At 35.0% G+C, this 13,743-nt stretch overlaps 1 pseudogene; it reads right to left on the reverse strand.

The window, feature by feature from the left end:
* Positions 1 to 1,328: 1,328 nt before the first annotated feature.
* On the reverse strand, positions 1,329 to 10,071 carry LOC123827376 (annotated as a pseudogene).
* Between the last annotated feature and the right edge of the window lie 3,672 nt (positions 10,072 to 13,743).

The following is a 13,743-nucleotide window of genomic DNA, read 5'->3' on the forward strand; positions in this document are numbered from 1 at the left end:
AACCTTTTCCATGTGCAGAATCAGGTGATTCTTTTTTATTTCTGGAAACTTTTCTTGGACTCTATTTTTCACATTATGTCTATCCATTGTTTTCCTTTCTCAGTGACTCTGAAAATATGAATATTAATACTTGTCTTCTGTTTCCATCACTTTCTCTCTGACCCTTTTTTGCTTCTTTATGTCATTTTCATTCTCTTGGTCATTTTGCTGCCTTTCTTCAATGCCCCTTATTACATTTTCATTTTACGCCATTCTGCCTTAGTCACCTTGTAATATATTTTTATTTTTTTCATTTCATTTCATATTTATTTAGCACTCAATTTACAGCTCTATAAGGGGAGAAATTTATGAGGAAAAAGAAAAATGCAATTTTCATTCTCACTCTGAAAGATCCTGCTTTGCCACAGTGACAGCACAACACAACACAAAACCCTGACAGTGCTCTCTTGGAAGGTAAGAAATAACAAATGTAACTGAGTTTCTAGAAAGGTAAAAGGCTAGAAAGAAAAGGTGAGGACACCTGAAAAGTAATTTTACTTTTGTTTAACCTTAAATTTGTCAATCGCTTCTTTCTTTGAGCAGCTTTATCTTCTGTTTGATACCCAGCTGCACTCATATTAGAATCTTAGGCAAAACTACTTAGTGGTTCTACTTGGAGGTTATAACTGTACAAGGAAGATGTTTTGAATATAAGCCTATCCATATGTCAGATTAACTTTAGGAACTCCTAATTTCTCTTCTTTTACAGAAATTCTCCCTCTATCGTGACGTACTTTGATTAAGGGCCAGAAAACTAACTTCCTTAAATGAGACAAAATTTTTTAAAAAAAATTTTTCCAACTACTACTGTAAATAGGAAATCTTTCTTTCAAATACAAAATAAATTTTAGGAACTGTACAATAAATTGTAATTTAATAGTTTTTACTCTTAGTACTTCACTTTAAACAGTGACCTACCATTTGTTTAAGCAATAGTAAGTTCTTTTCTGGTATCTTCAGAATAAAGAGAATACAGTAAATATGTTGAAGATACTACTAATAATATTTCAACTATTAAACATGTGGCTTGTGCATTGAAACAGAGGAATTTTTCCAATTTACTTTCAAATCTTCTTAGAATCTCAATTGTTAAAAATAACATCTTTGAAATAATCTGAATGAATATTTTAACAAAAACTGATTCATAAGTCTGTATTACCATAATCATCAGTCTTAACAAATCTCCTAAAAATGATATGAATCCATTTTCTTGATCATAAGACTTCAATAATATAGAAACATATTTTGTATAAGAGAACTTTTAATTATATTAATTTCCCTTAAACACACTAGTCATTTAATGGTGACAATATTACCCATTGGTTGGCAGGAGGCTCTTCCACTAAAGGTTCCTATGGTTTCCATTGTATCATTTTTCTCACCAAACTTAATTCATTTTCAGCCTGAAAAATCACCTCTTCTATTTAGCCACCCTGAAGCTGGTCTTCTAATTTTTTAATATCTGGTTTCACGTTAACCATATCCAGCTTCTTATTTGTAATCTGTTCTGTATACTTTCTATATGCTGCATTTTCAGGGCTTTGATCAAGAACATCAAGAATCTTTGTGCACAGTATTCTTAGTCTCTTATGAGGACTCTCACATGCAGCCAGCCCCACAAGGCCAGTGATACTCTTCAGGAAGCCTGCCACAGCAGTGCCAATGCACTGAGTACCTCTTTACGTTTTATTTCTGAGATAATTTGGGCTTTTCCCTTCCGTTTCTTCCCTAAATTTAATCAACTGTTTTTTTAATTTCTCCCTTTTTCCCCCCACCATTTTTGTTTTTATTTCTGATTCATGGCAATATTTTCTATCTTCAATCATTTGTTTAAGTATATTTATTCCTACTCCCTTTGTCTCTGTCTCTCTGTTTCATGTCTATGATTTTTTTCTGACTGTATATGGCCTCTGATTAATGTAATCATGTTTTTGAAACTAGACTTTCAATAAATATAAAACTTTTCTATGTTTTAACAATAAACATGTTTTCTTAACCCTCACCCAAAGGTATGTTTGCTGATTACAGAGAGGAAAAAGGAGAGAGAAGCATCAATATGAGAGGAACACTGACCCATTGCCTCCCACGTGCAGTCCATCTGGGGGTTAAACCCGCAACCTTTCGGTGTGTGGGACACTGCTCCAACCAACTGAGCCACCTGGCCAAGGCAAAACTTTTCTATGATTTTATTTTTCTATATTTTTCTATATTTTATATCTATAGATTAGGAACTTAAGTATTTCTTTTGAAAATCTTCAGTTAAGCTATTATAAACTGTTGCTTAAGAAAAGAAGCAAATGCTGATCACCTTGCTCTGAACTTTTGAGACTGAAATATTTCTTAGTTTTTATCTAACAGTCCCATCCATCTACCCATTAAACAAGGTGAAAGGGTATCTAGATAGTGCAGCATTTCTCAAACTTTGATATGCTTATGAATTGCCTGATACATTTGTTAAAATGCATAATCTGCGTCAGTAGTTATGGGGTGTCCTATAATCTAGATTTCCACAAACTCCCAGGTAGTACCCATCCTGCTGGTCAGAAAACCACAGCTGGAGTAATAAAGTATCAGTGCTGTATGCTTTAGGCTTTTTTTCATGCAGATGAAATGGTCACATTTATTTGGTTTCAAAGTATGCATCTGATATCTTGTACCTCTATAATATTTTCTATAACAAAATTTGTTATTTCTATAACAAATATTTTCTACTCCTTGAGGGGTAATATCAGGTCCCATCTCTTTCTTTGGCCATACTGTCCATGAGATTGTGCTCTTGCATCAGAAGACATATGCTGTCTTTTTATCCCCTCTTTTTGTTGCTAGCCAACATTAATGCTTACTACCTAGACCTGTTAACCCCATTGGCTTTTTTAAAAGGTGATATTTTAATTGTACCACTTCTTTTTCATTTATTAGTTGTAATGATTTTACAAAGAGCTTTTTTCTCTTACATACTTAGAGTCTGACTAGTAGCATAGCTCATATGGGAAAGTCAGGATAAATTCTTATTCTTTCCCTTTATACAGTTTTTAAAGACAATGAATTGCTTCACTATCATTTTCAGAAAGTGACTAGTTTATGAGTTTACTTTTTAAATATTATGAACCCATGGCTTTCAACATAATTGATGGGTTGCAGTCCATTGCAATCTTCCATATTAAAGTTTAAATGGTTCCATATTTGGTCAGTGGGGGCTTCTTCAAGTTGGCTCCTGCACCTTTCTATAAGGACCCTGGTACTATTTGACAGTTTCTTTACTGTCTTTAAGACAGGGTGTTCTTGGTTCAATGAGTACAATGTTTGCACTAGAATCAGTCATTTTTAAAGAAGGTATGTTTTTTTAATTTATTTTTATTTTTCATTTATTGATTTTAGAGAAAGAGAGGAGAAAGGGAGGGGGCAAGGGGGCGGGTGAGACAGAGAGAGTGAGAGATTTGTTGTTCCACTTATTTTTGCATTCATTGGTTGATTCTTGAATGTGCCCTGACTGGGAATCAAACCTTCAACCTCAGTATACTGGGAGGAGTCACCAACTGGCCAGGGCAGTTCTGGTTTTTTTCACTCTAAAATATTATTTCAAGTTCATGGTCTGGACACCTAATGTGCTTGTTGCTCCTGAGTTGATTATTATAAATCATTTTTAGATTTTTTTAGTTGACAAATCTAGAAAATATTATGTATGTATCCACACAGATAATTATTTATATTTAAAGATCAAATACATTGTGGGTTTTTTTTTATAATGACATGTCAACTTACTGTGACTTATGAATGCTATTTTTCCCCCAAAGGAAGGACAGTTAAACACATTTTATGTCCCATGATAATTCTCTGTGATCATCAGAGCCTCCCCTGGCCTACTGTTTTTATTCATGTTCCTCAAAGTGTCGATGTTTTTCTCAGGCTCCCAAATCAATCTTAAAAAAATGAAAACACGAGCATAGACATTTCCAGGAAGCTTCCTACCTGTATGACACCAAAACTGTTTTTAAATTAGAAATTAAAACACTACAACTTAACACTGTAAGTGCTTACAATCCAGATACTTTATGATAAACTTATTCTACTATTGAATATTTAACTGTTTTTCTCAAATGATTGTAAATTTGTTTTTATCCTATATAATGCCTCTAATCTAGGAATGTTTCAGACACATAGCCTTTGAAAACCAATCTGATAAATGTACAATATTGTAATATATAAGGAAATAAAGTTTTTGAGCAGCATAGATAATTCTCGTCTACCTCATATGTTACTTTTTACCTTTATATGTAAAGTTATTCTGATATATTATTTTCCTGACTCTGTTTAGTTGTCTATCTCTGTCTCTTATATCTCACTGAGCTTCTTTAAGACAATTATTTTGAATTCTTTGTCAGGTAGTAGATTTCCATTTCTTTAGGGTCAATTAGTGGAGTTTTATTTTGTTCCTTTGGTGGTGTCATTGTTCCCTGATTCTTGTGGTCCTTCTAGTCTGGCATTGGTGTCTGTGCGTTTGAAGAAAAAACATCCCTTGCAGTCTTCTCAGCCTGGCTTTGGGAGGGAAGGCCCTTCAGCAGTCGGCCCAGCCAGGGATTCTGGGTGGTCTGGCTGATGGGGTCCACCAGCAGGCCAGAGTCTGTGGTGAGGTCTTTGTTCACCACACTCCCCCTTCCCTCTTGGGGGAACTCATGGGCTAGTGGGATCTTTCTTGGTTTTGCACCCAGAGGGGTGACATAAGCAAAGTGAAACAGTACTTCTTACTCTTTTCAATGCATCTTTTTTTGTTTGGTTTCTGTGCTTCACCCAGTTGGTGTTAACTCTTACTTGGATTACAGAACCCTTGTGAAGATTGTTTTCTTTTGTGTTTGGGTGTTAGCTTGGTATTTCTGTGGGGTCACTAGAACTGGAACATATTATTCTAGCCATCTTGCTGATGTTACTTCTCAGCATCTTTTCTTTCTTTTTTTTTTTATGGAAGACACTTTGGCTTAGGCCTGACTCAAATACATGAGATATTCATTCGAGTGTTTCTTTTTTGGAGTTGTATGTTTATTCAAAAGATGGTTTATGAAATAAAGCAATTTGTTTCCATTTGTGCAAGTCCTAGTCTAGTAACTAGTAACAGATGAGGGAGAAAGCATTCTCTTTGCAGTAAAATTTTTCAAACAGCCCTTTTCATATTGTTGCCTCGTTTAGATTCCCTATTAAAGCAAGTCACATTAAATTGGCTCTTCTGCAGAACAGTCAGTCTTACAAAGAATCTTCAGTTAGGTTCCCCCCACCCCCAGGGATGTTAAGATCCTAAAAATTACCATAAATGGTGATTTGTTTACTGTAATTTTGACAGAACTTGGGCAACTTCGACTGATTTGTTGAAACTACTGGGCATACCTTTATAGCAAAATATGTTTCTGTGGTATTGTGGGTGGACAGGAATCAAAATGTATAGGGCATGCCCAACTACAAGAGACAAATTAATTACATCCCCCATTTCCTCCTCTCGTCCTTTTGTAACCCTAGCAGTAGCATTATGGAATATTTTAATGATAAATCTGGCTAGTTAATATAGTCTACAAATAGCAAGTTTGAAATTTTCAAAGTTTTTTTAACCCTTCTTAAATCTATTTGCCAATTTCAGTGTATTTCACCTGTTATGATTTCATAGGACATGCTTTTATGTGACTTAGTGCATAAAAATTGTACCAAATGAGTGTTCTTGATCTTTCCTGCGGGGTATGTAAGGTAAATCATTTTCTTAACTGTTAGCTTGTTAACAGAGGATATTCCTAGACACTTACATGGAACCTCTGATTCTCATTGTCTCCAAACAATGTGAATAGTTAAGAAATTTTACCTAAGGTAGCACACACGATTTTTTACTTCATGGTTTCCTCACCTGCCAAATTAGTAGGAATGTAACTGTGTTGTGTTCACTTTGGAGAGGGAACTTACACTTTACTCAGTATCTCATGCATGTAGCTTCCTGGACAAGAAGCTACTTTGGACTCCTCCTGTCGAGTTCTTTCTTCCCTGGGTCTCAGGTGAGAAGAAAAGTTGACTCCTTCTTAGCTATTTTGAGCAAGCCTATTACTTGCTACAAAGAGGGGGAAAAGCAGTTTGCATTCTGAAATCATCTAAAAATTAACTTTTAACTATATATGTCTAAAAATAAATATGAATATATTAAAATTGTTAGACAAAGAAAGCTTACAGATAACAAAGAGGAAAAACTAGTAAGTCAAAGAAAAATTAATCTTTCAGTGCAGGCTGCTGTTGACAAGCAGCACGACATTATTCCATTCTTGTATAGCAAAGATTTCTCATAATCATCAAAACAATCTCACTCAAGAGCCTACTGATTTTTCAGTAGGTGCTTTTTCCATGCTTTTGAATGAATTTTTGACAAGATTTTGCCTCTGTAAAGGCTAGATTTCCTAATGTAACTTGTATTTACTTTCAGTCTAAATCAAAAATAAAACTGTTTCTTATAACCCTTTATTATCTTTAAAAATTCATGGAATAATGTTGTCTCCTTTTAAGTGTGACAACTTTAAACCAGAATAATAAAACTTTCAAGATGTCTTTTACACACAGAAAACTACTAGACATGAATACTTTTATTTAATATTTTATAAATGGAGAGATGCTAAAAATAATTGTGTATGTTTTTGGATTGGCCAAATAGTCCATTTAGTTTTCTTCCATAAAATAAAAGACACATTTTTGTTTTCACCAATAACTTTATTGATTTGGATATTTTGAGTATGTCAGTTATCTCTCACTGTTGGCTCCTAGTGGGTAGAGGTCAGGAATGCTGCTGAACATCTTCCAGTGCATAAGACAGCCCCACAGCAAAGAATTATTTGGCCAAAATGTCAATAGTGCCAAGAATTCAAAATGGCTTTTCACACATTTGATTAGTCACGGCACCTTCTCCATACAACTCACAATTTTTTTTTGGCGTTTTAGTTGTGTTTTTACCTTTCTTGAAATAATAAAGCATAATATGCTGAAAATGTTGCTCACTTTCTTCTATCTTTAGTACCAAAATGGCCACACAAAAATTCACCAATTTTGAAGTTTTTTTAAAAAATGCACACTGATAGGATAGCTATCACAATACAGTCTAACAAAATTGTTTCTCATGAAGTTAAAGACAACTAAGCACTACTAGAGCCATCATATGAAAAAAACTAAATGAACTTTTTGGCCAATTCAATATTAATGATCATGTCACTATTTCAAAACTGCCTTATTTGCCAAGACCAAGATATAGGAACAGGTGACAAATCAAAAAGTGATGCTCTTTTCCCCTATAGTAATGACATACAAAATATATGTTTCTGTACATTTGTATGTTTTAAGACAAATAGAAACAGTTATGGAAAATGTAAAGACTTCCACAGTAATCAAAAAGTTGATTATAAAGAGTTTCTAGGACTTCCAGCCAAGATGGAGGTGTAGGTAGATATACTTTTCCTCCTCACACAACCAAAAGAAGGACAACAACAAACTTAAAAACAAAAAACAACCAGAACTGCCAGAAAATCCAACCATATGGAAGTCTGACAACCAAGGAGTTAAAGAAGAAATATTCATCCAGTCCTGTAGGAGGGGCGGATACAGGCAGCCAGGGTGGGGAGGACTCAAGGCAAGGTTGCAGCTGGCAGAGGAGGCAGTCCCACATTTGTGTGTGGATAACTGGGAGGAACAACTGGGGAGCAGGACAGACCTCGCAACCCAGGGTTCCAGAGCTGGGAAATAAAGCCTCAAAATGGCTAACTAAAAAAACCTGTGAGGGTTGAGGTGGCAAAAGAACTCTCAGCCTCATAGGAGAGTTCATTCATTAAAGAGACCCACAGGGTCCTAGAACATACACAAACCCAGCTACCTGGGAATCAGCACTAGAAGGGCCCATTTTGCTTGTGAGTAGCGGAGGAAGTGACTGAAAGCTGGCAGAGAGCTGAGCAAGTGGCATTGTTCTCTCTTGGACCCCTCCCCCACAGACAATGCCACAACACAACTATCTGGGTTACCCCACCCAGGCAAATACCTAAGGCTCTGCCCCTTACTATGTAACAGGCCTGTTGAGACAAAAAAAAATATGCCCAAATGAAAGAACAGATCAAAGCTTCAGAAAAATTACAACTAAGTGATAAAGAGATAGCCAACCTATCAGATACAGAGTTCAAAACACTGGTAATCAGGATGCTCACAGAAATGGTTGAGTATGGTTGCAAAATAGAGGAAAAAGTGAAGGCTATGAAAAGTGAAATAAAGGAAGATGTACAGGGAACCAACAGTGACGAGAAGGAAACCAGGACTCAAATCAATAGTCTGGAGCAGAAGGAAGAAATAAACATCCCACCAGAACAGAATGAAGAAACAAGAATTCCAAAAAATGAGGAGAAGCTTAGGAACCTCTGGAACAAGTTCAAATGTTCCAATGTCCGAATCACAGGGATGCCAGAAGGAGAAGAGGAAGAGCAAGAAATTGAAAACTTACTTGAAAACATAATGAGGGAGAACTTCATTAATCTGGCAAAGGAAGTAGACTTCTAGGAAGTCCAGGAAGCTCAGAGAGTTCCAAAGAAGTTGGACCTAAGGTAGCACACACCAAGGCACATCATAATTACATTAGCCAAGATTAAAGATAAGGAGAGAATCTTAAAAGCATCGAGAGGAAAGGAGAACATTACCTACAAAGGCATTCCCATAAGACTATCAGCTGATTTCTCAAAAGAAATCTTGTAGGCAAGAAGGGGCTGGAAAGAAGTATCTGTAGTCTTAAAAGCCAAGGTTACTCTATCCAGCAAACTATCATTTAGAATGGAAGGGCAGATAAAGTGCTTCCTAGATAGGTCAAGTTAAAGGAGTTTATAATCACCAAGTCCTTATTATATAAAATGTTAAAGGGACTTATCTAAGAAATAGAAGAAGGTCAAAATATCAACAGCAAAATGACAATGAACTCACAACTTTCAACAACCGAACCTGAAAAACAAAACCAAAAATGAACTAAGCAAACAAATAGAACAGGAACAGAGTCACAGAAATAGAGATCACATGAGGGTTATCAGTGGGGAGGGGAAGTGGAGAGAATGGGGAAAAAGTTACAGGGAATAAAAAGCATAAATTGTAGGTACAAAATAGACCAGGGGGAAATTAAGAATAGTATGGGAAATGGAGAAGCCAAAGAACTTATATGTACAAACCATGGACATGAACTAAGGTGGGGGAATGATGGTGGGAGGGGGGTACAGGGTGGAAGGGAGTAAAGGGGAGAAAAAATGGGACAACTGTAATAGCATAATCAATAAAGTATATTTTTTAAAAATAAAGAGTTTCTATCATTGAATTGAGCACGGGCTGCAAACCCAAATGTCGCTGGTTTGATTCCCAGTCAGGGCACATGCCTGGGTTGTAGGCTAAGTGCTCAGTGGTGGGGGGGTGGTGCATGAGAGTCAACCACACATTGATATTTCTCTCCCTCTTTCTCCCTCCCTCCTCTTCTCTCTAAAAAATAAATAAATAAAATCTTTAAAAAAATAAAGAGTTTCTAGAGTTAAAGTAGGCCAATTGGTGACAATTGTAACACACATTTTACAGGATAAATTAAAAGACCCTAGAGACTTGTCAGTGACCTCATTGTCACTAATGTGCTTTTTATTCTCTTGGCAATCATTTACCAAACCATTAAAAAATTAATTTGTAAGAAACTCCATTGGGGTACTTTACTTTTCTCCATTCTTATTTTGTTCATTGTTACAGTAAAATTACTGGAGTCTTTCAATCCTATACTCAAAAAGTAGATTCTGCTTTTCTAAACAACGGAGACACAATGGCCAGGGCTATATCATATCTTCTTTATCCAATCATCTATCAAAGCATACTTCAGTTGTTTCTTATAACTCATTTTTCAGGGTTTTTTTTTACTTTATTGTTCCCATTACCATTTATCCCTGCATACCCTCTTCCACCTCCACCCACTTTTCTCCCACCTGCAATCACCACACTGTTGTCGATTTCCATGAGCTTTTTCTCCATCTTTTTTTTTGCTTGATCCTTCTAACCCTCCAAAAAAAAAAAAAACCCCAACCCTAAGCAATCAGCCTGCTCTCTGAATCTGTATTTATTTTGCCTCTTAGTTCAGTTTGTATGTCTTCTTGAAAAATGTGTCTGTTCAGGTCTTCAGTCCATTTTTTAATTGGATTGTTTGTTTTTTTTGGTGTTGAGTTGTGTGAGTTCTTTATATATTTTGGATAGTAACCTCTTTTCAAAGTTGTTGTTTTCAAACATCTTCTCCCATTTGGTTGGTTGACTGTTCTGTTGGCAGTTTCTTTTGCTGTGCAGAAGCGTTTTAGTTTGATACAGTTCCTTGCATTTACTTTTGACTTTACTTCTCTTGCTTTTCAGGTCAAACTCACAAAAGCCTCTGTAAGACTTCAGTCCATAAGTTTAGTACCTATATTTTCTTCTATGTAATTTATTGTTTCAGGTCTTTTACTTAGGTCTTTGATTCATTTTGAGTTAATTTTTGTATATGGGGACAAACAGAAGTTGAAGTTCATTCCGTTTCATGTGGCTTTCTACTTTTCCCAGCACCACTTATTGAGCAGGCTTTATTTTTTCCATTGTATGTTTTTGGTTCCTTTGTCAAAAATATTTGCCCATATACATGGGTTTATTTCCATTGGTCTCTGTGCTGTTTTTCTGCCAAAACCATGCTGTTTTGATTATTGTCACTTAGTACTATAATTTGGAATTAGGGAGTGCGATAACTGTCTTCATTCATTTTTCACTAAAATGCTTTGGAAGCATTTCACTAGAAGTCTTGTGGTTTCATACAAATCTTATGATTTTTTTGTTCTATTTCTTTAAATAATGTCATTGGAATTTTGGTGGTGATTACATTAAGTCTGTATATTGCTTTGGGCAATATGGTCATTTTAACTATGTTGATTTTTCCAATCCATGAACATGGACTCTCTTTTCATTTCTTTTCTTAAAAATAATGTCTTGTAGTTTTCAGTGCATAGGTCCTTCAAATTCTTTGTTAAGTTTATTCTTGGGTATTTTAATTTTTTCATTGTAATTGTAAAAGAAATATTTTACTTCCATTTGATTTTCTGAAATTTCATTGTTAGTATGTTGGAATGCAATGGAATTTGTACATTGACTTTTGTATCCTGTAAATTTACTGTATATGTTTATTGTTCCTAGTAGTTTTTTGGAGTCTTTAGGGTTTTATATATAAAGAATCATGTCATGTGTAAAAAGTGACAGTTTTACATCTTTATACTGAATTTGGATGCCTTTTATTTCTTTCTCTTACCTAATTGTCCTGGCTAGGACTTCCAGCATTATGTTGAATAATAGTTGTTTACCACCCATTCTTTTTCTTTTTTAATCCTCACCTGAAGACATTTTTTTTTCATTGCTTTTTAGAGAGAGAGGATGGGAGAGAGAACTTCAGTGCAAAAGAGGAACATCAATTGGTTGAACTCCAACCAACTGAATTACACTGGCCAAGGCTTCCACCTGTTCTAAACAACTGACTTTAAATGGAACAGCCTTGGCCATATAGGTGTCCTCCTCCTGGGAGAACTTTCCTTTCAGACAGGATTACTAGCACTCCTAGTGTACGTGAATGCAGATGACTTTATAGTCATCTATAACCCAAGATCAAAGAATAAAAAGTAATTATCTAGGACTGAATGACTCTAAAAAGAAATTTAATTGTGCTTAACTAACAATATAAGAACATTCACCATTTTTCTTGATTTATCAGTTTTAATGCTATCCTATTACAAACTGGAACATTTTATAAGTAACATCTCATATAATGGTCTCCTTATAATCCAGTAAAAGTCCTAAATAAGTACTTTAATGTACAAAATAAACTAGAACATAATTTCAAAATTTTAAGAAATAAGTGTTATAAAAATTAAAGATTTTTGATTGAACTTCTTAGAATGGTTAAATATTAGGGAAAATGCCTTTAGTGTCTCTTGTTGCTTTTTATTACAGTACAGTTGTTTTCATAGTTTCAATATAAATGTTATTTCGTGAGGCATGATAAGTTCCCTGTTGATACACAAAGAGTATTCTTCTCATATGGAAATGATGCCACAATGTTCTCTCCGACACTTCCTCTAAGATTTGGGTTTTCTTAGACTTAGAGGTAAGAATGTCACTTTCTGGCAGGATCAGAATCTTGAAGATCTTATAAAATTACTTTTACATTTGTATGCATTGCAGGCAAAACTGGGTTACTCTGGATGGTATTTGAACCCTAGCCTTAAAGTATATAGTTATAGGAGCAATAAAAGTACTCCTGGCAAATAAAAGTGATTAACTTGTGGCCCTCGAAGCTTTACAAAGCCTCTAGATAAAAATTAATACCAAGGTCTAGTTTTATATGGCTTTGGTTATGTTAACCATATTAGGAAGGACATTTTTATTTCTTAATTAAAAAAAAAAAACAGCCAAGTAAGCAAAACATCACATTATTGGCACTGAATTAGAAAATAGCTAACCAAATGTATGTGGTCAAATTTTCACTTATGTGGGAATAAAATTGGACTACAAGCAGCCACTGAGAAAGCAAAATGGATGCCTGACTTTGCTGCCATTTGACTAAGCACCTCTCCTAACAGCTGTTGGCAAAAACACCAATTTGCATCTTCAGATATGCTTCAAAAAGAAAAAACATTGTGTAGAGTACTAGTCTCAAAGTAAGTGAAGCTCGAGCCCTTTCTCTAAGCAACTAACTCTGACTTTTGAAATACTTTTCGAAATGTAAGTATGATGATCTTTGATCATTGTACATGTGCAAATCAAGTTAGCAAACTGCTATTTTTCTCAGCTTGAACAGACTAACTATAAATTTGGTAACACTTTTGTTTGTGTTTTGGTCTTTAAGTACCTTTTGTGATTATTATGTTTTGTACAGCCAGTTGTTCTGGATTCGATTGTGTAAAACATTGCAAGAGAAAACATTTACTTTCTTCCATGCTGTGCCCCTTTGGGTTTTCCTTTCACAGACTCCATCTGAGAGCTGCAGAGTATCACCTGCAGATTAAGCGGGAACCGAAAAAGTTCTTTCTAGTGGTTCAACTAGGATGTTTTCCTTAGTTCATTTTATTTGGCCGTGCAAATCTGCCTTGTGCCTTCACAACTGAGTCATTCAATCGTTACTTTAAGTTTTTCCATTGAATTTGTGTCAGAAAAATTACTTGCTAAAACCAGATATTTGGCTCAAATAAGATCATTAACAAATGTTAAATTTAACATTGATAATAAATATTTACTGTATGTTTTTGCGGTGAAATAATTTTTCTTAACACCACAGTTTTCAATTTCATAGGGTTTTTTCAAAATAGCGTTTTTTCTTTGGTTGTGTAGAAAGAGAAGCTGTAAGAATGAGATATCACAGGTTATTTTCTCTTCCCTAATGTAATATTAGTATGCTCTGGATTCAAGAGGAAAATGAAAACCTATCTTTTCTTGGAAAGAAAGAATGATTTGGGGGACTCTACTGCCCCTCAGTGGCTCATTTAATATTTATCTTAATTACAATTTTTTAACAAATTAACAACAAAACATTTGCAGGAACAGATTTTTTTGTATTTTGTCTTTGGTGAGTTCCTAAGACTAATAGTAATGCAAATTATCTTGTGTTTTGTGTGTGTGTGTGTTCTCACTGATTAAACATTC

Source organism: Phyllostomus hastatus, unplaced genomic scaffold (assembly GCF_019186645.2).
Source record: "Phyllostomus hastatus isolate PE091 unplaced genomic scaffold, TTU_PhHast_1.1 phas_contig_86, whole genome shotgun sequence".
Classification (NCBI taxonomy): Eukaryota; Metazoa; Chordata; class Mammalia; order Chiroptera; family Phyllostomidae; genus Phyllostomus; species Phyllostomus hastatus.